The sequence below is a fragment of the Giraffa tippelskirchi genome, chromosome 4 (assembly GCF_054371585.1).
Source record: "Giraffa tippelskirchi isolate mGirTip1 chromosome 4, T2T-mGirTip1v1.2.pri, whole genome shotgun sequence".
Taxonomy (NCBI): Eukaryota; Metazoa; Chordata; class Mammalia; order Artiodactyla; family Giraffidae; genus Giraffa; species Giraffa tippelskirchi.
Genome location: NC_137278.1, coordinates 163,547,865 through 163,570,525, shown reverse-complemented (window position 1 = coordinate 163,570,525; position 22,661 = coordinate 163,547,865). Strand labels below are relative to the sequence as shown.

At 42.1% G+C, this 22,661-nt stretch overlaps 1 long non-coding RNA gene across 1 annotated transcript in view; it reads right to left on the bottom strand.

The window, feature by feature from the left end:
• LOC145547024 (uncharacterized) overlaps window positions 1-22,661 on the bottom strand; it is a 102,427-nt gene that overhangs the window by 9,038 nt on the left and 70,728 nt on the right. Inside the window, exon 4 of the long non-coding RNA XR_014083470.1 lies at window positions 19,511-19,680. This is a non-coding gene — a long non-coding RNA (uncharacterized LOC145547024). The remainder of the gene's footprint in view (window positions 1-19,510; window positions 19,681-22,661) is intronic.

Here is a 22,661-nt window from a genome sequence, read left to right as displayed (position 1 = left end):
GATGGAAGAGAGGTTCACCGCTCCCTCAAGACCTGGGCCAAGGCCAGTGGGCCGCCTGCTGCTGGAACATGCAGCCCCCAGCCTGCTCCCTGAAACACCAGTTCACTTGCTGGCCCAAGGCCCGGGGAGCTGGGGGTCCTGGGGGAGAAAGTCAGGATCTGCCTCTTATGTCACTCTCTGCTTGAGGACCACTATTCCACCAACAAATGGGACCACTAATGGTCACTCACTGACAGTTTCTTGCTTGTGGGAGGGGCCCACTGCGGCACTGACCAGTGGCTGAGGAGGACCACGAATGGTTGCTCATTGAAGTTGGTTGCTTTTGGGAGGGGTCTTCTGACAGGCATGGACCAATGGCGGAGCAGGACTACTAATGGTACTGGGTAACTGTGGCCAGGTAACCGGTATGGGGGTCAGTAATGGTGCACAACCACAGCCGTGTGCTAAGGGCTGTGGCTGTAGTACACTTCCATATCTCCCCATTTCTGACTCATTGGAAAAGACCTGATGCTGGGAAAGATTGAAGGCAAAGGAGAAGGGGATGGCAGATGATAAGATGGTTACATAGCATCACGGACTCAATGGACATAAATTTGAGCAAACTCTAGGAGATACTGGAGGACAGAGGAGCCTGGTGTGCTCCAGTCCATGAGGTCACAAAGAATAGGACACACTTAGCAAATAAACAACAACAAATCTCCCCATTCCCATCTAACCTGTACGTTGATGCTATATCAGTTTTCCAAATCTAACATGCTGATAACAGAATCAAGGAATGTTACAATTGAAGGAACATTGGGCATCTTTATGGGATTCTTTCAAAATAATGAATAGATAAGTGTTACAGAGGAAGTACTGCCTATTTGCCATGAACGCTTAAGTACCTCACATGTATTAGTGAGTTCAGTTCAGTTCAGTCGCTCAGTTGTGTCCGACTCTTTGTGAACCCATGGACTGCAGCATACTAGGCTTCCCTGTCCATCACCAGCACCTGGAGCTTCCTCAAACTCATGTCCATCAAGTCGGTACATGTATAGTCACATTTAATCTTTCCAAAAACCTTATGTGGGAGATATTATTAATACACTCATTTTGCAGATAGGGATCCCAAGGTCCAAAGAGATTAAGCAAATGCCCCAAAACACAACACCAGTTGTGAGCCCAGGCCTATCTGACCCCAGAGGCCTTGCTCTTAATTTCTATTCTGTATTATCAGAGTGAATGGGGAAAGTCTTCATAATCCTGTTCCCACTCCAGTATTCTTGCCTGGAAAATCCCATGGACGGAGGAACCTGGTAGGCTACAGTCCACGGGGTTGCAAAGAGTTGGACACGAATGAGCAAATTCACTTTTTCTTTCAAAGTTGCTAGTCTCTCCATATCAGGAAATGATACCACTACTCACCCAGGGGCTCAGGTAAAAAAAAAAAAAAAAGTCCTATTTGATATCTTTCTCCCACACTCCAGTCAAATCCATCAGCAAATCCCATTACCTCTCCATTACAAATATATCCCAAGTTCGCTTTCTCACTATCTGCATATATATATATATATCCTCGTGTTGTAGTTGTGGTTGTTGTTGTAGTAACTAAGTCATGTCCAACTCTTGCAACCCCATGGGCTTCTCTGGTAGCTCAGATGGTAACAAATCTGCCTGCAATGCAGGATATGTGGGTTCAATCCCTGGGTCAGGAAGATTCCCTGGATAAGAAAATAACAACCAATTCCAGTATCTGGAAAGTTCCATGGACAGAGGAGCCTGGCAGGCTACAGTCCATGGGGTCACAAAGAGTCAGACATGACTGAGCAACTAACACACACATATACACACCTGGACTGTAGCTGGCCAGGCTCCTCTGTCCATGGGATTTCACAGGAAAAATGCTAGAGTGGGTTGCCATTTCCCTCTCCAGGGAATCTTCCCGACCCAGGGATCAAACCCATGTCTCCTGCATTGGCAGGTAGATTCTTTACCACTAAGCTACCAGGGAAGCCCCATATATCTTTATATGTGTTCTAAAATATAAAACAGCTCATGCAGCTCAATATCAACAAAACAAACAATCCAGTTGAAGAATGGACAGAAGACCTAAATAGACATTTTTCCAAAGAAGACATACAGATGGCCAACAAATACATGAAAAGATGCTCAATAGCATTAATTATTAGAGAAATGCAAATAAAACTACGAAGAAGTATCATCTCATACCAGTCAGAATGGCCATCATCTAAAAATCTACAAATAATAAACACTGGAAAGGTGTGGAGAAAATGGAACCTTCCTACACTGTTGATGGGAATGTAAGTAGGTACCATCACGGTGAACAATATGGAGATTCCTTAAAAACTAAAAGTAGAGCCATCATATGGCCCAGTAATTCCACTCCTGGGCATATATCTGGAGAAAATCAGAATTCAAAAGGGTGCATGCACCCCGATCATTGCAGCACTATTTACAATAGCCAGGACATGGAAGCAACCTAAACACCCATCAAAAGAGTAATGGATAATGAAGATGTGATACATATATACAGTGGAAAATTACTCGGCCATAAGAAAGAATGAAATAATGCCATTTGCAGAGATGTTGGTGGACTTAGAGATCGTCATACAGAATGAAGCAAGTCAGAGGAGAAAGACAAATATTGAATAATATCATTTGTATGTGGAATCTAGAAAAATGGTACAGATGACCATATTCACAAAGCAGACATAGAGTCACAGATGCAGAGAACAAACATGGTTACCAAGGGAGGAAGAAGGGGGTGAGATGAATTGGGAGACTAGGACTAACGTATTAATACATACACTACTATGTATAAACCTACTGTATAGCACAAGGAACTCTACTCAATGCTCTGTGGTGACATAAATGGGAAGGAAATCCAAAAAAGAATGTATTCTTATATGTATATCTGATTCACTTTGCTGCACAACAGAAACTAACATAACATTGTAAAGCAACAATACTCCAATACATTTAATTTTTACTAATTAAAAAAATTAGTAAATAAAATATGAAATGTAAAAAAGTAGAAGTATCCAGTATCTATGTAAAATTCCTGTAAGTCAGTATAAAAATAAAAATAACCTAGTAGAAAAATGGGCAAAAGATATGAACATAGAACTCATGGAAATAAACATACAAATGACTGTCTTTTGTATGTTGAAAAAAGTGTTTGAAAAAAAGTGCTCAATTTAATTTATAAGCAGAAAAATAAAAAATTAAGCAATGAAACAGAATTTTTACTCATGTTGGCAAAATTTTTAAGTTTGGTAATACCAAGTATTGACTAGAGTATGGGAAAACAGATATTCTCATGTATATCCTGCGTATGGATGGTATAAGCTGGTTCATTAAAGGGTAAGTGGGTAATAATAATTAATATTTTAAATGCCTATATCCTGTGATCCATCGATTTTACTTCTGCCCTAGAGAAGTCCTCTCACACGTATGTACACGAAGGAAAGAACAAGGATATTCACTGAAGTGTTGTCTGTTAGAGTGAAAATCTGTAAATAATATCAATGTCCACAGTAAGAGGAACAATTACACAACAGTGAATGTATTCATGGTAAGGAACACTATGAAACAGTTAAATAATAAGGTAGATCTCTATGAAAAATATGATCAGATTTTCAAGACATAATGCTAAATTAAAAAAGCAAGATTCAGAAAGATATGTGTAACAACATGTATACAATAGCAAAACAATATATTTTCTATGGAAATGATTGATAGATGGTAGATGTTAAAGTTGGTACAAATGGAATTGCAGTTTCAGATCATGAATTTTAAATCAATATAACTAGGCTCAAACACATCTTTATTAATCAAAATAGGAACCATTACAATCAACACATTTTTACCAATGAGAAATAAATTTGTTTATTCCTATAGCATAAAAATCCATGCTTCGTGACTCAATGAACTCTTGGAAAGCACTTTCTGCATCCTGTTGGTTGTGGAACCATTTTCCCTACAAAAAGTTGTTGAGATGCTTGAAGAAGTGGTAGTCGGTTGGTGAGAGGTCAAGTGAACATGGCTGCTGCTGCTGCTGCTGCTGCTAAGTTGCTTCAGTCGTGTCCGACTCTGTGCGACCCCATAGATGGCCGCCCACCAGGCTCCCCCAGCCCTGGGATTCTCCAGGCAAGAACACTGGAGTGGGTTTCCATTTCCTTCTCCGATGCATGAAAGTGAAAAGTGAAAGTGAAGTTGCTCAGTCGTGTCCGACTCTTCGCGACCCCATGGACTGCACCCTACCAGGCTCCTCTGTCCATGGGATTTTCCAGGCGAGAGTACTGGAGTGGGTTGCCATTGCCTTCTCTGGTGAACATGGCAGATGAGGGCAAACTTTGTAGCCCAATTTGTTCAACTTTTGAAGCATTGGTTGTGCGTGTGCAGTTGGGCATTGTCATGGAAAAGAACTGGGCCCTTTCTGTTGACCAATGCTGGCTGCAGGCGTTGCAGTTTTCAGTGCATCTCATCGATTTGCTGAGCATACTTCTCAGGTATAATGATTTTGCTGGGATTCAGAAAGCTGTAATGGATCAGACACCACCAAATAGTGACTATGACCTTTCTTTGGTGCACATTTTGCTTTGGGAAGTGGCTTTCAAACAACAGAAATTTGTTTCTGACTGTCTTGGAAGTTGGAAGTCTGAGATAAGAGTGGTCAAGTGAGGGATCTCTTCCAGATTGCACATTTCTCATTGTGTCCTCACATGGCATAAGAGAGTAGGGAGCCTTGTGGAGTCTCTTTAATAAAAGCACTAATGCCATCCATGAGGGCTTCATGACCTAAGCCCTTCACAAAGGCCCCAGTTCCTAATACCATCATATTGGGCATTAAGATTTCATCATATGAATTTGAGCCAGCCATATAGAAATGATCCAGTAAAAAAGGTAAAAGTTAAAAATGAAAAAGAAACAAAAGGGAAAACATGAAGATGATATCCAGACCCCAACAGGTTAAAAGAAAAAAATAGCCTTTGACTGGAGAAAGGATAATTCCTCAATAACAATGCAGGGAAACAATGCAGGGAAAAAGAAAAAAAAAGTGTAGCTGCAGGTAGGTTTATAAATTTGTAAAATAAAAGGTGTGCCTATCTGATGATGTTTACATTCTCCATGAAGTAGGATTCAAGATCATCATTTAAACTGAGGGCAGTGTGGGATGGGGAGAGGGGGCAGGGGAGGTGGAAGTCTAAGGTGGGAATAAAAGGTAAAAAATATATTCATTGTGGTGGGTAATTAGGGGATATCTATCTGTTGCAGAGGGTGGAAGGTCATACAGGAGAGAAACACATTAGCAGACAATGTCTATTTGAGGGTGAGGATTGCAAATACATAGCGATATCAGTGTGACCACTTTTCTGTGGCTATAAGTTGCATATACTAGAGGAAAAGGTCAAAGTCTTTGTTAAATACAGTATTAAATTTTACTTTCTTCAACCTCCAGTAAACTCCTTACAGTCAGTCAAAAAGTGTGCATTCTATCCTCCAATTAAAAACAAATTCTTCTTAAAAAGTGTGCATTCTAGTTGGTATTTTGTTTTTGAGATCAAAGAATTACATGGGGAATACTCCTTGGTACAGTTTTATTAAAACTGCTCTGGAAGCTTCTCCATCCCTTAAATGAGAAGCATTCTTTCTGTCTTTACAAATGAACTGAGGGCAATATGTATAAAGGCTTTTCTCTCTTCTTCACTCCCTTCCCCACCTGTAACCGTCAAGCCCTCCCATGCTACCTTCTAGGTCCAGCCTTTCGCAATGTGTCCTCTTGTTCCATAACCACTTCTATCGCTTTAGCCCTACACAGTACAGGGACCAAAGCCAGCTACACATGAGACTTCTCAGAGCTCCACTAAACGGCTTCAGAACTTCTGAAAATTAGGATCCTAAAACCCCCATTTTTAACAAGTTCCTCAAGTGGCACTTTTTCAGTCAACATCAGCCCACATGTGGAACATACGCTACCACAATGCAAGGTATATTTTGCTGTTTCCTGACTTTTGAAAGAGGCACTCCACAACCACCACATGACAGAGAAATAAATCTGAGGAAGTGAAATGAGATTTCCATTTCTGAACCAATACATGATCCTCGGAGATGACTGCTTGAGTCTAAAGAACACAAGGCCATACTGTGTGTAAGAATCAATGTTTACGGAAGAAATAAATGAATGGATAACTGAACCCAAGGAAGGGCTGAGGAGATGCTACCTTGAGTAGCCATCTACAGGACTGGACAAGAACTTTGCACATTCTGTGTTGAAGAGCTACCAGGGAGAAGAAATGCCAGGCAAAGGAAAAGTTGTGTAAGAGGAAAACTTAAAGAGGAGTATGGAAGCTTGGAAGGAATCACATATGAAATAAAATGTCGTTTATTCTTTTCTAATCACAACTCAGTTTAATGAGGAGATTTGGCAGCGAGGGGACCCTCATTGGAATAAAGATGCTCTGTTAACCGAAGAAGCCAGTGGAGGCCACATAGCCAAATAAATTATACCGGCCTTCCTTAATTTACCAGCTGTTTCCTTTCTGTTGAGTGGAAATAGAAAAATTAAACCTTCTAAACTCAATATGAAAATAATTCCTTCAGACTCTAGAGAGCATGATCAGGTTCTTACAAGAGAAACTATTTAGCGGTGACTTAATAATACATCTCCAGAATACAAATTCAAGGGACCAGACATGGAATGTTCATCAGCCTTTCTAATGACATTCACAGAGTTATTTTTATGCTTAATCAAATGAGTCTCAGACAGCTTTTGAATATGGAAAGGATGATACACAAATGTTTGTGCCAATTTCTGGTTATGCACTTTGCTTGAAAATTGACTTGGACTAGCTGAAATTTTGGCTGAAGGCTTTTCTTGGTGAGAACACAGTAAAATATGTGGGCATTTCATCTGAGTTGGGGAGGGTGTCACATCACTGTGGGTCTCAGCATTGTAAAAGGTCAGTTAGGTGACAAAGTGACAAATTCTCTTTATACTACTTAACGAGATTTTATAGATTACACCTGGAAGTAGGCAATTTCCATTACCATTTCCTGGATGGGGACTACATTGAAACCTTCTATTAAAAGGGTAATAAATGACTTGAAACATAAAAATTAAAGCATGTTCTCTTCATTCACTTTTGCCTTAGAAACACACATTCATAATATAAGATAATTTGGAACTAAAAGAGACATAAGAGAGCATCTAACTCAAAACATTCGTTTCACAAATTGAGAGAAGCTGTCAGATTTAGTTCAAAATTCGAGCACCTAACAGTTGACTGGGTTTATGATAGCACTGCCAACTTAGAGCTTAGTCCAACCGAGAATCCTGCTTCAATCTTCCTATCTACAAATGCACTGGAAATAAAATCAGGGTTCCCGTGAATGGATGGTGGTCATCTCCCTCTAAATCCTGTCTTTGTATATTTCCCACAGTGAGTTGGTTTCTAGGAAATGTCTGGTGGAATAAAGCAAAAAGGGGAAGGGAGACCCTAGCAAAATCTTACCAAAACGACTAATTTATGCGAGGAGAAAAAAAAAATCATTTTTTCCTTGGCTAAAGTAATTTGGTTTGGCTTTCCACATGACCCAAATTCACCAGATAATTACCAGTTCTCTGTTTCTCTTCGTGCTGTTTTGGTCTGGCCTTTGAATCCTGAGTGTACCCACAGTCCAAAGGATTAACTGAAAATTTCCCTTGACATTATTAAACCCATATACCATGCATTTTATGGCCTGTTGCAGGACCCCAGATTGCCAGCACTAGGGAATGCGCTCAAGAAACTTGCCCTGGCCCCCAGATCAGATGAAGGGAAAAAGGTTACTGAAAGAGAATAGTTGGGGTTACAAATTATGGGAGGACCGGGATATGTGAGGGATACGTCATTTTATCCTTAGCATCTTCATAGTGCCTGACAGGCATATAGAAAGAGCTCAATAAATATTGGGTTGGATAAAAAGTTTCTTCAGGTTTTTCCATACCATCTTACCGAAAAAAACCCAAATGAATTTTTTGGCCAACCCAATATTTCTTGAAAGCATATACAATGAATGCACAGAAAATCAAGTGAACAACCCCATAAAGTCAAGAAAGTTAAAATGTAACTTCTCTCTTGATTATTATAAAATGCTGTCAGAGTGTGTCAGCTCTTTAACACACACACACACACACACACACACACACACACACACACACACACACACACACTTGCCCTGGTGTGGCTAAACACGGACAGTAAGAACAACTGTCAGTGACAATTATTGAACCCCACTCTGTATCAGGCATTGTTCTAACCAAGTCTTCCGTTTGTGTTAATTCATTTGATCACTGCAGACCTATGTAGCAGATATTGTGATTACGTCCTCTAGCAGATGAGGAAGCCAAGAGTTGCACAAATTTCTTCAAAATTTCCCAACTAATCAGGGAATTGAACCAGGATATAAAGCAATCAGCCTGACTCCAGAGACCACAATTCGGACAACTGAGTCTTCCCTGGTGGCTCAGATGGTGAAGGATATACACGCAATGCGGGAGATCCAGGTTTGATCCCTAGGTTGGGAAGATCCCCTATAGAAGGGAGTGGCTACTCACTCTAGTATTCCTGCCTGGAGAATTCCATGGACAGAAATTAAATCTAACAAAGATGGCTAGGGATGAGTGCTCGGGGTTTCCCCACCACATCTCCATCCATCTTCTGGGGACAATGGCTGTGTTTCACAGCCTTTTATTAGTATCCTTGGTCTTTAAAAAGAGTCATGTCCAAATAGGTAGCTCATATGGAGTTTAGCAAAATCTTGGGAGATTGTTGGGTATCACTTCTGATGACAATACATGAGAGCCGTGCAAGCAGCTGTTTACAGAAGATCCTCAACAGAAAAGACTTAAAGAGACAGCCAACATGGCCCTCCCTTAAATGGCCATGCACAGTCTGGAGGACACCCCACCCATGTGTGCCCACCCGCTCCCTTCTACCTGGTCCCCTCAGGTATGGCTGGCTCATCCCAACCCTTAGCCCACCACATCACCTCTCCCTTTCCTAATCAGCTAACCAGACCACCACCTGCCAGCCCAGAGAGGGGGCTCAGGGTTCAGCAACCTGGTTCTTTCCCTATTCTCTCTGTCACCAAATTTTATGTCATAGATTTGATAGCCTGCTTCCTTAAGAACCTTTATCTCAGATTCTCAGTGACTCTATCCTCTCTCAAAACCTGGTTCTTCAAAATCAAAAGTTCTGGCACTGAAATCCACACTTCTGTTGTAAGCTGTGCAGCCTACTAGAAATCTACCAGTTTCTTCCTTTTTGCTTTCCTGATCTAACAATCCTAGCTCTCCTCAAAGTAATACAGATTACTGGCTATATTAGGGAAAAAATACTGAAACTTAAAGAGAGATTAGTATTTCAAAAACAAAACCAAAAACTTCCCTTTCAAGACAGTCAACTACAGGCCACTAAGTTTCAGAAATCACCAAAGCTTAATAACTCACTTCATTGAAGTGTATTTCATTCCATTTTGTTTTGTTTTATCTCCTCCCCAAACCTGCAGAAGCAATTTTTGGATGTGGCTCCCTTTGCTCTGGAGTGAAAAAGAGCTTTAGCATTTGTGCTGCACCTGCCATTAATTTACTGCAAAACTTGGGCTGGCCACTTCTGTGTCCTGGATGACAGTCTCAGAAGCAACATTTATAGAAAACTCATCTCATTCACTGTTTATGAGATGATTACTATGGACCAGACCTCTCTGGGAAGCTGTACACGCATTGCCTCCTTTGATGTCACAAGAATCCTGGAAACAAGGGAAGTATTTTTATCCCAATTTCACAGATAAGGCAGCTGAGGCCTATCATTGGGTGTAATAATAAGTTCAGGATCCAAACCAAGGGTTTCTAGACTCTGAGACCCTTTACACTCTACAACTTTGTCCGACTCTTTGTGACCCCATGGGCCATAACCCGTCAGGCTCCTCTGTCCATGAAATTCTCCAGGCAAGAATACTAGAGTGGGTAGCCATTTCCTTCTCCAAGGGATCTTCCCGACCCAGGGTTCAAACCCAGGTCTCCTGCCTTTTAGTCAGATTCTTTGCCATCTGATCCACCAGGAAAGACCCCCACAACTATAGTATTTTTTAACTTTTTATTTTGTATTAAGTATAGCCAATTAACAATGTTGTGATAGTTTCAGGTGAACAGCAAAGGGACTCAGCCATACCTATGCATGTATCCATTTTCCTTCAAACTCCCCTCCCATCCAAGCTGCCACGTAACATTGAGCAGAGTTCCCTTTTTATACAGTAAGACCTTGCTGGTTATCCATTTTAAGTATAGCAGTGTGTATGACTACAGTATTTAGATTAGGGGTGTGTGTGTGTGTGTGTGTGTGTGTGTTACTACAGAGCTGCTAAATCCATCATGGGGAAACATTCATGGGCAAATACAAAGTCTGAAACACATCTATGCATAATACTGGAAAGAGAATACCAATAGTTAGACAACCCAGTTGAGGGGCAGAGCTCAGGGACCACCAGGTCCAAGAAGATACAGGCAGCACATGTGAACAAATAACCGCATTCCCTTTGGTTGACCAATCTGGGCTGATTACGTTGTTGGGATGATTTCCCACCCAGCTAAGGCAAAACCAGAGTTGCAAAATATTTTTCAAAAGGGCAAGGCAGAGACCACAAGCATTCTGGCAAAATTCTGGTTTGCTATCGCCTCTCACGCCGACTTATTTCTGCTGAAAAGATAAGGATCCCAGGTAGGCTCTCTGGGCAGGAAACTCCAGTGTTCAGGGAGGGAGCCTAATTGAGAAATGAACAATGAACCATATGCAGACTCCCGTATCCCTGACACAGCAAAACACTGCCTTTGCTCTGAATGGCAAAGTTGTTTCCCACTGTGTGTGTGGGAGAGAGATGACGCATTCTGTGACAGTAACTGTGAACAGGTGGGGGGAAAACAAGGGTCGCTTCCAAGAGGACTGTTAAAACTTTCCCTTTTCAAAGTCTGAGGAAATAATAATGTGGCTGCCCAAGTGAAAATCTATCTGTTGCTATGCGTTCCATGTACACCTTGCTTATTCTCTCAGAAGTCTCCGTTAAAATCACAGCTGTTATTTGCATGTTGGGTTCAGACATTCTCCCATGGCCATGGCAAAGGAACAAAGGAAAATACTCGTGTTGGTCATTACACCTGCAACTGGGATGAATGGCAATTGATGTCAGCTGCATTCATATTGTATCTGAGAATAATAATAATGCCTTTCATTCGCAGAAAGCTTTACAGTTTATGAAGCCTTTTATGTGCATTTCCTGCATTCGTTAACATTAAACATGGTGTCTCCCTTACAGAAAACAATACAAAAGGATTTTTTTTTTTTTTTTTTTTACAAAATCAGCCTCTGCAGCATGTAGATAACAAATGTTTCTGAGTGTCTAAACAATTTTTATATCGTCATAGCACCTCAAGATTTCCCATTTAACAAATTTCTCCTCCATTGTAACAACAGTAACACACACACACACACAGCATATTTCCTGTTCTTAATTGAGTTGTATATCTTTTTTTGCTTACTGATTTATACGAGTCCCTTATACGTTCTTTTAATTTATTTATTTTTAATTGAAGGATAATTACAATGTTGTGTTGGTTTCTGCCATACATCAACACAATCAGCCATAGGTATAAAATATCCCTTGCCTCCCACCTACCTCCCGCCCTATCCTTATACACTGCTGTTATGACTTCCTTGACAGATATAAGATTGTTACTCTCTTCCAATTGCTTATTAAGTGTGTGATTAGTACATTATTTGTTGAACTTTAGGTTGGAAAAATGGCTTTAGTTCAACTTCTTCATCCACAAATGAGGAAAACTGGTCCAGAAAGTTCACTTAGCTACTTAGTGGTAGCTTGATTAGAACTCTAGTCTTCTGCCTTTTTCTCCTCAGTTCAGTTCAGTTCAGTCGCTCATTCATGTCCAACTCTTTGTGACCCCATGGACTGCAGCACACCAGGCCTCCCTGTCCATCACCAACTCCTGGAGCTTACCCAAACTCATGTCCATTGAGTCGGTGATGCCATCCAGCCATCTCATCCTCCTGCCTTTGATCTTTCCCAGCATCATAGTCTTTTCAAATGAGTCAGTTCTTCACATCAGGTGGCCAAAGTTTTGGAGTTTCAGCTTCAGCATAAGTTCTTCCAATGAACACCCAGGACTGATCTCCTTTAGGATGGACTAGTTGGATCTCCTTGCAGTCCAAGGGACTCTCAAGAGTCTTCTCCAACACCACAGTTCAAAAGCATCAATTCTGCAGCGCTCAGCTTTCTTCACAGTCCAACTCTCACATCCATACATGACCACTGGAAAAACCATAGCCTTGACTAGATGGACCTTTGTTGGCAAAGTAATGTCTCTGCTTTTTAATATGCTGTCTAGGTTGGTCATAACTTTCCTTCCAAGGAGTAAGCGTCTTTTAATTTCATGACTGCAGTCACCATCAGCAGTGACTTTGGAGACCAGAAAAATAAAGTCTGACACTGTTTCCCCATCTATTTGCCATGAAGTGATGGGACCAGATGCCATGATCTTAGTTTTCTGAATGTTGAGCTTTAAGCCAACATTTTTACTCTCCTCTTTCACTTTCATCACGAGGCTCTTTAGTTCTTCTTCACTTTCTGCCATAAGGGTGGTGTCATCTGCATATCTGAGGTTATTGATATTTCTCTCAACTTTTTCTCCTAGGATATAGCTAATATTCTGCACTAGTGAATTCTCAAGTTGTCATAGTTATACAGTGTGATGTGCTGTGTTGTGCTGTGCTTAGTTGCTCAGTTGTGTCCGACTCTTTGCAATGCCATGGACTGTAGCCTGCCAGGCTCCTATGGCCATGGGGAGTCTCCAGGCAAGAATACTGGAGTGGGTTGCCATGCCCTTCTCCAGGGGATCTTCCCAACCCAGGGATCAAACCCATGTCTCATGTCTCCCACATTGCTGGTGGATTCTTTACCATCTGAGCCACCAGTGAAGCCCAAGAATACTGGAGTGGGTAGCCTATCCCTTATCTGGGGGAACTTCCTGAACCAGGAATAGAACTGAGGTCTCTTGCATTGCAGGCAGATTCTTTACCAGCTGAGCTACTAGGGAAGCCCATATAGTGTGATACACTCATACAATTCACATATAGCAATTAAAAATAAAAAGCATCTACTGACATATGAAACAACATGGATAAATCTCAGATAAAATGTTAAGTGAAAGAGTCAGACATAATAAGCTATATATTATGTGATTCTGTTCATATGAAGTTCAAAACTAGACAAAGCCAAACTATGGTGGTAGAAACTAGATCTTTATTCCTTAAGAGAGGGTATGACTGAAAGGAGGCATGAAGAAGTTTCTCTGGGTGTTGAAATGTTCTATGTCTTGATGAGGGAGGTAGTTGCATGGATGGATACCTATGTAAAAGATTCATTAAGCTGTACATTTAAGATCCATGCTTTTTGCTGTAAGTTATACAGTAATAAAAAATAAAGAAGAAAACCAAAGCAGAGACTTAACTATTTCTCATTAACTTGATGGATATTGAGCAAAAGAGAATGATTCTGGCCCTCAAATGATTTTTAATCTGAATTATTCTTCCTGGCTGACTTTCACTATTACACAAACCACAGAGTTGCCAAATCTCTACTTCTTTGAATAGTCTGGCTCTGCCTTGAACAACTGTGGGTTGAGCTAATTGACCTTCAAAGTCACTCCTAGGTCCAAATTTCTGGGATTTTTTGAAAAAGGGATGCCAAAACATATCTCTGAGCGGGAAGGAACATCAGAGTTTGTCTGGTTCTTGTCTGTTATTTTATAGGAGAAAAGAATGAGCTTAGAGGATGGAAATGACTTGCCTAAGGTTGCCCTGATAGTAATTCAGTTCAGCTCCTCTGACTTCATCTCAACTCAGGTCAACAAATATCCCTTGAGTGCCTGCTATGTGCCAGGTACTGAGTCAGACACCACATTGGGCTCCCTGGTTCTATAAAGCCAAAGGTGTCATTGTGTTGCTTGGTGAGGAAAGTAGTGAGCTCATTTCCCACAACCTAGTGTGAGAGCACCAGCAGACAAAGTCAGAAGACTCAAAAAGGAAGCAAGACAAAGTTCAAAGTGCCAAAGTAACATAACAACTTAATGTCCTTTCCCGCTCTTGACCACAGAACTATCAAAGTCTCTCCTCATCCCAGGGTGGGGTTTCTGGGACTCTCAATCGTGATAATGGTAAGCTGTAATTCTGGAATCTACTAAACGAAAATTCTGATCATATGCCTTAACAGCATGTGAACTTGAAATTCCCTATTTTATAAACTTTTACTTCCTTTCTGAGAAAACTTGTATCTTTAAGCAAAGTTCTATTCTCCTTCAGTTGATTCAGCAAACATGAGGAACTAATTGCTATAGACTTCTTACAAAGTGGCTGTAGGAACTAAGCATGATGAATGTGAAATTCACCACTCAAAGCATGCAGAACACAAGATTTCACCACTGTGACAACAGCTTAGTCAAGTAGACACAGGCTCAGAGAGTAAGCCACGGACATGAGTCTGTCATAATTCTACCACTGACTAGCTATGTGATCTTCGTCTCTCTGGGCAGTCACTTCGCCTCTCCAAGCCTCTGTTTCTTCATTTACAAATTGAAAGGGTTGGACCAAAGAACTGCCCACATTTTTCTCGGCTCACTCTGGGATTCAACAAAGGCTGTGACTCACAGGCTCGTGAAAAAAAACTTTGGAGTGTTGTTAATTTTGGTGGCTGTCCCCAGGAGTACTGTTGATAATACTGAAGATGCAGAGGGTTAAAGAAGAGCGGAAAGAGATGAAGAGAAAAGAGAAGAAAATTGAGATTATAAGAGGGAGAGATTTTCACTGAGTGCCTGCATGACCGCTTGCTAGGTAGGACCCTCAGGTGGTTCCTGACTGGACTTCTGACCTCCTTTCCTTTTTCTTCATGCCTTTGCTCACAAAATATCTGATTCTATATTGATCAAATTGGTCCACTAAGGTCCCTGGACCTTAGCCTGGAGTGGTGACTGGCTGTTTTCCTAGACTTTCTCTCTCACCTGGGACCTCTCCCTCTTCTATGCCATAGTGATCCATCGCAAGCTTCTCCTCTACACACTCAAGGCACCATAACCCACACAACATACTTCTTTCCATTCATGAAACTCAGGGACTTGGTTGAGGTTTTTACCTCTAACTTCTGAGCCTAACCGAGACTATGTGGATGCGTAATCCCTACTACCAATCTGCCTGTAGTCTTGCCTCCTTGAACTCGTCATGGCTCAGAATCTGCCTGGGGTACAGATGGGGATTTTTCAACCACAGGCACAGGATAGGTGTCCAATGCATCTCTGAAGCAAGTAACAGGAATACTCAGTGCCCAGATATCAGGAAAGAACAGTTTTCCTGAGGGTTCAGCTGAGACACTGTATGCAGACAAGCTCCCTGGAGAACATCTCTTTCCGAACGCAAAGGAAGTACAAAGCAGATTGGGTCTTGTTTCCGAAAACTACCATTTCATAAGAGTTAAACAGAAGTATGAGCTTGTAGGCGCCACCACACCCATTCTCTCTCCATCTCCTACAAAATCAAAACCAAACTCCTCAGCCTGGCATGGGAAGCCCTTCATAAACTTTTTGCATCTTCATCATAATTTGTAGCTGTTCATGTGCCTGCTTGACCATCTGATGCTCTGGTTCTGTGGTTCTCAAGCTGGGTACAGGAGTTCTCCAATTAGAATCACCAGGGAACTTTAAAAATTCAGATGCCCAGGCCACATCCCAGGCCCATTATATGAGACTCTCTGAGGGTGATACTCAGGCATCAGGAGTTTCAAAGCTTCCCCTCCCTGCCCAGTGATTATAGTGTACCAAAGTAAAGAATCACTGCTTTCATTGGTTTAAGAATCATCTTTTGGGGACTTCCCTAGTGGTCTAATGGTTAAGTATCTGCCTGGAATTCCAATGCAGGGAACGTGGGTTCAATCCCTGGTCAGGGAACTAAGATCCCACAGGCAACTAAGGTGGCACACCACAACTACTGAGCCCACACACCGCAAGAAGAAGCCCCTACACCACAACTAGAGCAAAACCCACTCCCGCCCCACCCCCCCCATACACACACAATGAAGATCCAGCAGATCTTAAAAAACAAAAACAAAAAAACACTATGTGCAATAGCATCTTTTCACCTATTTGATTGGCAAGCACCAAAATTTTAAAAATAAAATCATCTAGTGGAGCTGTTAAGAATAAAGATTGCTTAGGCCCCCACCCCTAAGACTCTAAATCACTATCTGTGAGGTGGGGTCCTTGAAATGTACATTTTCAGTACGCTTGTAGGGGAATTACAGTGCAGATGGCCTGAGAACCACACTTGGAAAAAACACTGCTCTTGGTCCATGAAACTACTTCATCCAAGCTGCCTGAGTACAGTGAGCAGTCTCACTCTCCTTGGCTTTGATTTGGCTTCGCTCTCTGCCTGGAATGCCCTCCCCTCTCCCTGACCTCTGAGAGAACTTTCGGTCACCTTCCAAATGTAAACTCTTCCCTGTGACTTTTCCTGACCCTTCCCAGGAGGAATTAATTACTCCCCCGTCTGAGTTTCCATAGCACTTGGTACATGCTTCTGCTGAAGCATTTATCACACAATATTATGGCTGTTTCTTTATGTGTCTGTCACACCCTTTAAACTATGAGTATTTTCCTTTTTTCATCTTGCCAGGACCTAGCACAGTGCCTGGGACATAACTCAAGTCAGTAAATGTTTATTGAGTTAAATGAAGCTGTTTGTAGAGTTGGTCATCATATTAGATATCCATCCATCTATGTGTGGCAAGACTACAGACACTGGGATAGGGCACAGGAAGGATCCTAGTGCCAGAGAGGAGAGCCGGCCATAACAATGCCAGGTAGGAGAAATGCCAGCCCTGGGACCAGGACGAGGGCATGACTCCTCCAGCACAGAGGGCATACAGACAGGTTCAGGTTTGCTTCCTTACATTAGTAGGGACAGGAAAATGCTTTTGATGGTCCTTGAAATTTAAAAGTAGATATGAAGCAAGAAGTCCAAGCTCATGGATAAGGTTGGTGATCATAAGAATCACGAGGTATTTATCATTTATGTTGGGCTTCCCTAGTAGCTCAGCCAGTAAAAAACCCGCCTGCAATGCAGGAGACCTGGGTTTGATCGATCCCTGGGTTGGGAAGATCTGCTAGAGAAGGGGATAACAACCCACTCCAATATTCTTGCCTGGAAACTCCCTTGGACAGAGAAGCCTGGAGGTATATTAAAAGAACACAGAATCTGAGTCAAAGTTCAGACCTACGATTGAAATCTCCATGAGATACACAGAGAACCTGAACATTTAACAAGAACCTTAGGATCACTTGATTTTATGAAGCACCTGGTTAAGCAACTTTAGGAAGTACTGAAAATGGGTAGAAAAAGTTTTTAATGCAAAAGAAAGCCAGTGTCCCCAAACACAGACTGGCCTGCTGTGGTGGCACAAAGTCCATATCTGATGTGGAGAAGGGGAAGTTTAAAGTTTGAAAAGCAGTGGCCAAGGGTCATCACTGGGTTCCAGGAGGCCAGAGACCTTTAGAGTACCTTAATGTGGGCTGCACCAGCTGAGAAGTGGCTTTTCCTCTCTATCCCACCTTTCTTCCTGAAGCCCTGGAGTTGGGTAAGGTTGAGTACATGGTGAGGGACATTATGAACAGATAAACTAAAAGTTGAAAAAGGCTGTAGAAATGAAGCCAGCAGAGTAGGCAGAAAAATAAATCAGAACATAAGCAAAGGTCAGCTCTTTCTCTCCTAAACTATGATAATATAAAATTATGATTCCAATCATGTTTCAAGCTCTTGAAAGAGGAGGAATGAGGGGTGTCATTACCAGAGTCGGCCAAACTGCAGTCTCAAGGCACAGTCTCCCCAGCCGCCCTTACTTCACATACTAGCTGATGGTTTGGGGGATTCCTCAAACCACCCCAGATTTAACCACTCACTGGGAAGATTCACAGAACTCACTGAAAGCTATTATACATATGGTCATGATTTACTATAGGGAAGGGTTAGAAGCAACAAAAAGAAAATTCACAAAGGGCAGTGTTTAGGATTCCAAATGCAAAGCTTCTGTCGTCCTGAGGATGCAGGAATTCCCCCTCCCCCCGGCATTAGTGTGACAATACAGAATATTGCCAACTTGGGGAACTCAGCCTCAGCGGAGTCCAGAGTTTTTATCAGAGCGTCATTACATAGACGTAATTGGTTGATTGATCGCCCACATTATTGAATTGTCTCTGGTGGCACCTCCCCTTCCACAGAGATTGGGCTAGAAGAGGCCTGAAGAGGACAGGGGGTCTGCTCTTCGCCTTCTTTGAAATGGAGTTGAAGCTGCAGAATCAAAAGTGGATTTTCCGTGAAGCTGTAAGACACTCATCCACACTGCAGAGTCATGGGATCAATCAAAGAAAAGATTAGAACTAGTGTAGCTTTACTAAAAGTTTGAAATAGAGGCAAAGATATTCAAATACATACACATACTGACTCACCTAAATTTCAGTAAAAGCCTCAATTAGGCATCAATCAAAAATCTGTCAATCAATTGCTTTTTGTTTTTTAAAACTATACTTACTATGCATCCAACACTGAGATATTAAGCTACTAGTTGGGGAATATTATAAACATGAGATAAAATCAAGGATCCCAGACATTACAAGCTTTGGAGGTTTCCTTTATGTTCTTGCAAGTGTAGATACTTCCTGCTTTTTTCATGTCCATTCTCAAACCATGACTTGAAGGCCACAGTGAAGGTTTATTATTTCCACTGTCCACTACTCATCCTATGTTTGCTTTAATTTCTCTTCAGATGGGTCACATGGAGTGACCCAAAACTTTATTCCAGAGGGATCTGAGCTTTCAGGGGTCCCTGGTTATAAAGAATTTCCATAGACTCCCCCTTAATTTATGCCTGGACAGGGCAGACCTAGGAGGTTCCTCTGAATTTTATTCATATTCCCCTCTGACTATGCTATGTATCAGAACCTTTGATAACCAGGATGGACTATAGCCTATATTTTCCCCAAAAGTGAAAGCATTAGTCGCTCAGTCACATCCAATTCTTTGCAGCACTATGGATTGTAGCCCACCAGACTCCTCTGTCCATGGAATTCTCCAGGCAAGAACACTGGAGTGGATAGCTGTTTCCTTCTCCAGAGGATCTTTCTGGCCCAGGGATCAAACCCAGGTCTCCTGGGTTGCAGGCAGATTCTTTACTGTCTGAGCCACCAAGAAAGCCCAACCCAGTGTTAAAAAGAACCTGGAGTGGCAGGGTAGCAGTCTCTGTTGTTTCCTCTGGTGGAAGCATTTCTTCTCCAAGTATTAAAGCCCATATATGAGCATTACCCAAAGTCAAAGGTATAATATAAAATGTAACTGTGAGAAGTGCCATTCCCATTTCTCACCTTGGTCTCTGGATCCACAGTTTCTGCAAGAGCCTGCACCATCTATCAAACACATGTAGATATCAGTGTCAGCTCTAAGATAGCACTCCAATCCTTCAAGACATTGAGTTTCAGTTGGCACCATGACTGATTCTTACTTCAGTCATTCTACTGTTTTATAAAGCCAGCTGCTTTCAAAACAGAGTTTAAGATAAGACCATGAATTTCCATGGGCAACAGCACATTGTCTTCCTCTCCTAACAGGTGAGGTTCTTATTGAGAAGCAATGTTGAGTGAGATACTATGACAGTGAAAAAGGCATTCAGAATACCTACAGATTATGGTTTTGGCAGAAGCACTAAGGGAAGAGAAGTAAATCCAAATCTTGTCTATTTCAGTAAGGACATATTGCTTCTCTCTCCACAAAGGAAGGAATCAAATGCTATGAACTTACCATCATGTGAATGACTAGCCTCCTTGACGTGCTACCAGTTGGGAAGGTCATGGTTGGTCATTAGAGCTGGCAAGCTGGTGATATTAGGAGAGCCTTGGTGAAGAAGTTCACATAATTGAGCTAGTATGTCAATTCCTGCCACCATGGCCACTTAACTACTGAGCCCACTGAGCTCAGCTGAGGATAAAGAGCTACTAGCATTCAAAGAGTGGATCTTATCGATCATCTAAGTACTCCAGGACTTTTTGTGAATATTTACACGAAACTCAGACCTTGTGGACCTATTCTGAGAGCATATCAGATTAGCATGCACCTGAACACAGCTAAATGCATGATTTTGTGAATCAGAAAACATTGTGCATGGTTCCAATTTCTATACCTATTATTTAGTTATACGCATCAGAAACAAATTTTTAAGGAGTTAGAGGGAAAAAATGATATTGGGTAGCTCACAAAATCTCTAGGAAAGTCAGAGAACCAAGTTCAGAAGCTACCCATTCAGGGATCATGTTCAAATTATGCTGCAGAGCCTGGTTGGTAAAGACATCATGCCACCAGCAATTATAGCAGACCCACACTCCCATCACTAGACACTGCTGACAGCCCTGGACCACTGCTGTCCCTAGGAACTGGATGCAGCTTCTTCCGATCACTTTAATGGATGGATCTACAGGGTCCTCAATGCTCGTTAACTTGGTTTTGTGTTTGTGTTTGTTTTATTAAAGGCTTATCGCCCAACAGCAAAGTCTAGGAAGATAACATAGAGTTTATATCATAAACCAAAGAAAGGGGGAGAAGAGATGGTGAACTTACAGCCATTTTTGGACTCTAAAAGAAATTAGTTTAACCAACGATTGGGAGGCCAAAGACAATCTGAAGAAATTTGACTGGTGTTTATATCAAATAGGTCACCAAGAAATGAAACGCACCGCGTCTCCTTCATGGGTTCAAAAGCCTACCGAAGTAAGTGAAATCCAGAATACGTTCAGGGAAATCTGAGAGCTGAAGAAACCATTGCCCAGTTTCCCGGTGGATGGCCTGCAAGAGGAGAGACCTTACATGAGAGACTTAGGTTCAACATGAAGGTAAAATAGTGCTGACTAAAGGAGGTGGAGCAATGAGAAACTCATCAGGAAAACAGACTCCACCCATGGCATTTTAAATAGAATCAACTTAACATAGGGAATTGGTAACATAGGTAATGAAAGAGATAAAAAGCCAAAGGGAAGATGGTGAAGCAACTCAGACATTAGTAAGAGCAGAAAGCTGCCACCATCCCTAGGGCTGAAGGGACACAAGGAGGATGTATATTACTAGAGCCAGAACCTGAAGCCATTGGGTGAGAGTTAGCACTGTGGCAGGGGCTGTTCTGCAGGAGCTGGGAACCCAGAGGATGGGCTTGAAACTGCATAAACAAGCAAGCAAACACAAGCAGCCAGTGCTGGAAGCCTCTTTGGAAACAAAACCGAGGAGAAATACTCTGGTTTGTCCTGCCCTCCAGTCTTCCACCAGTACCACCCACTGGTCAAATCTACTTGAAAGCCAGTTGTCAAGGGAACCTGGGAAATGTAGTTGCCTGCAATGCAGATGGCATAAGCTCTTCAGGGATCCCACCAAAAGGTATTGGAGTCCACACAATGCAAACCCCTGAGCTCCATGCTCTGGCAGTACTAACACTGCAGGCCTGGGAAGGTCACAGCCAGGCAGGAGGTGTTCAGTTTCTCGTAGGCTTTATGGCTGGAACGTGAGGCATTATTATAGATGCACTCATGTGACTCCTAATGATTATTTTACAGCCATGGCTAAAACAGTGCAATGCTGCTGCAACCATGAAGTGACCATACTGAGTTCTGGGTTGATGTGGTTGAGGGTCAGGAAGATAGATAAAAGTGTCTTTCATTAGGATGTGTAGGTTCCTGAGAAGCCATACCAGGCAAATACTCCTGTCTGATACCATCCTTAGGCTTGCTGAGACCTGTTCCCTCAAGTTGACCTTCAGTAAAGTAGAACTCACATAACATGTAGCATGAAATGAAAAGTGAAACTGTTAGTCACTCAGTCAAGTCCAACTCTTTGTGACCCTATGGACTGTAGCCCTCCAGGCTCCTCTATCTATGGGATTCCCCAGACAAGAATACTGGAGTGGGTTGCCATCCCTTTCTCCAGGGGATCTTCCCAACCCAGGGATCAAACCCAGGTCTCCTGCACTACAGGCAGATTCTTTACTGCTTGAGCTACATGTACATGTACTGGTGCTCATTTTTACCAGTTTTCAAATCTGGTCCTCTGATGGACTTAAGGAGGGGTTAGTGATTCCACCCTTCAGGCAGCCAGTGTTCCAAGAACAGGTCTACAGCTGGGGGACGAAAGTAACAGTGGATTGTCTGTTGCTCAAGCCCATTTGGCTAAGAGAAAACTCATCTTCTTGAAGCAGTCTTTAAGATTCTCACACAAATTTGGCTTGCTCTTTTCTGGGGTAAGATCCCCCAAGATTACTTGGGCAAAGATGATGTACTAGATGCCTGGCATTTTGAGAGAAAAAAAGGAAAGCATCTATCGGAGAACTTCTGTATACCTCATCCAGCCTTGGTGGTGGTTTAGTCACTAAGTTGTGTCCAACTCTTGAGACCCCATGGACTGTAGCCCACCAGACTCCTCTGTCCATGGGATTTTCCAGGCAAGAATAATAGAGTGGGTTGCCATTTCCCTTCTCCAGGG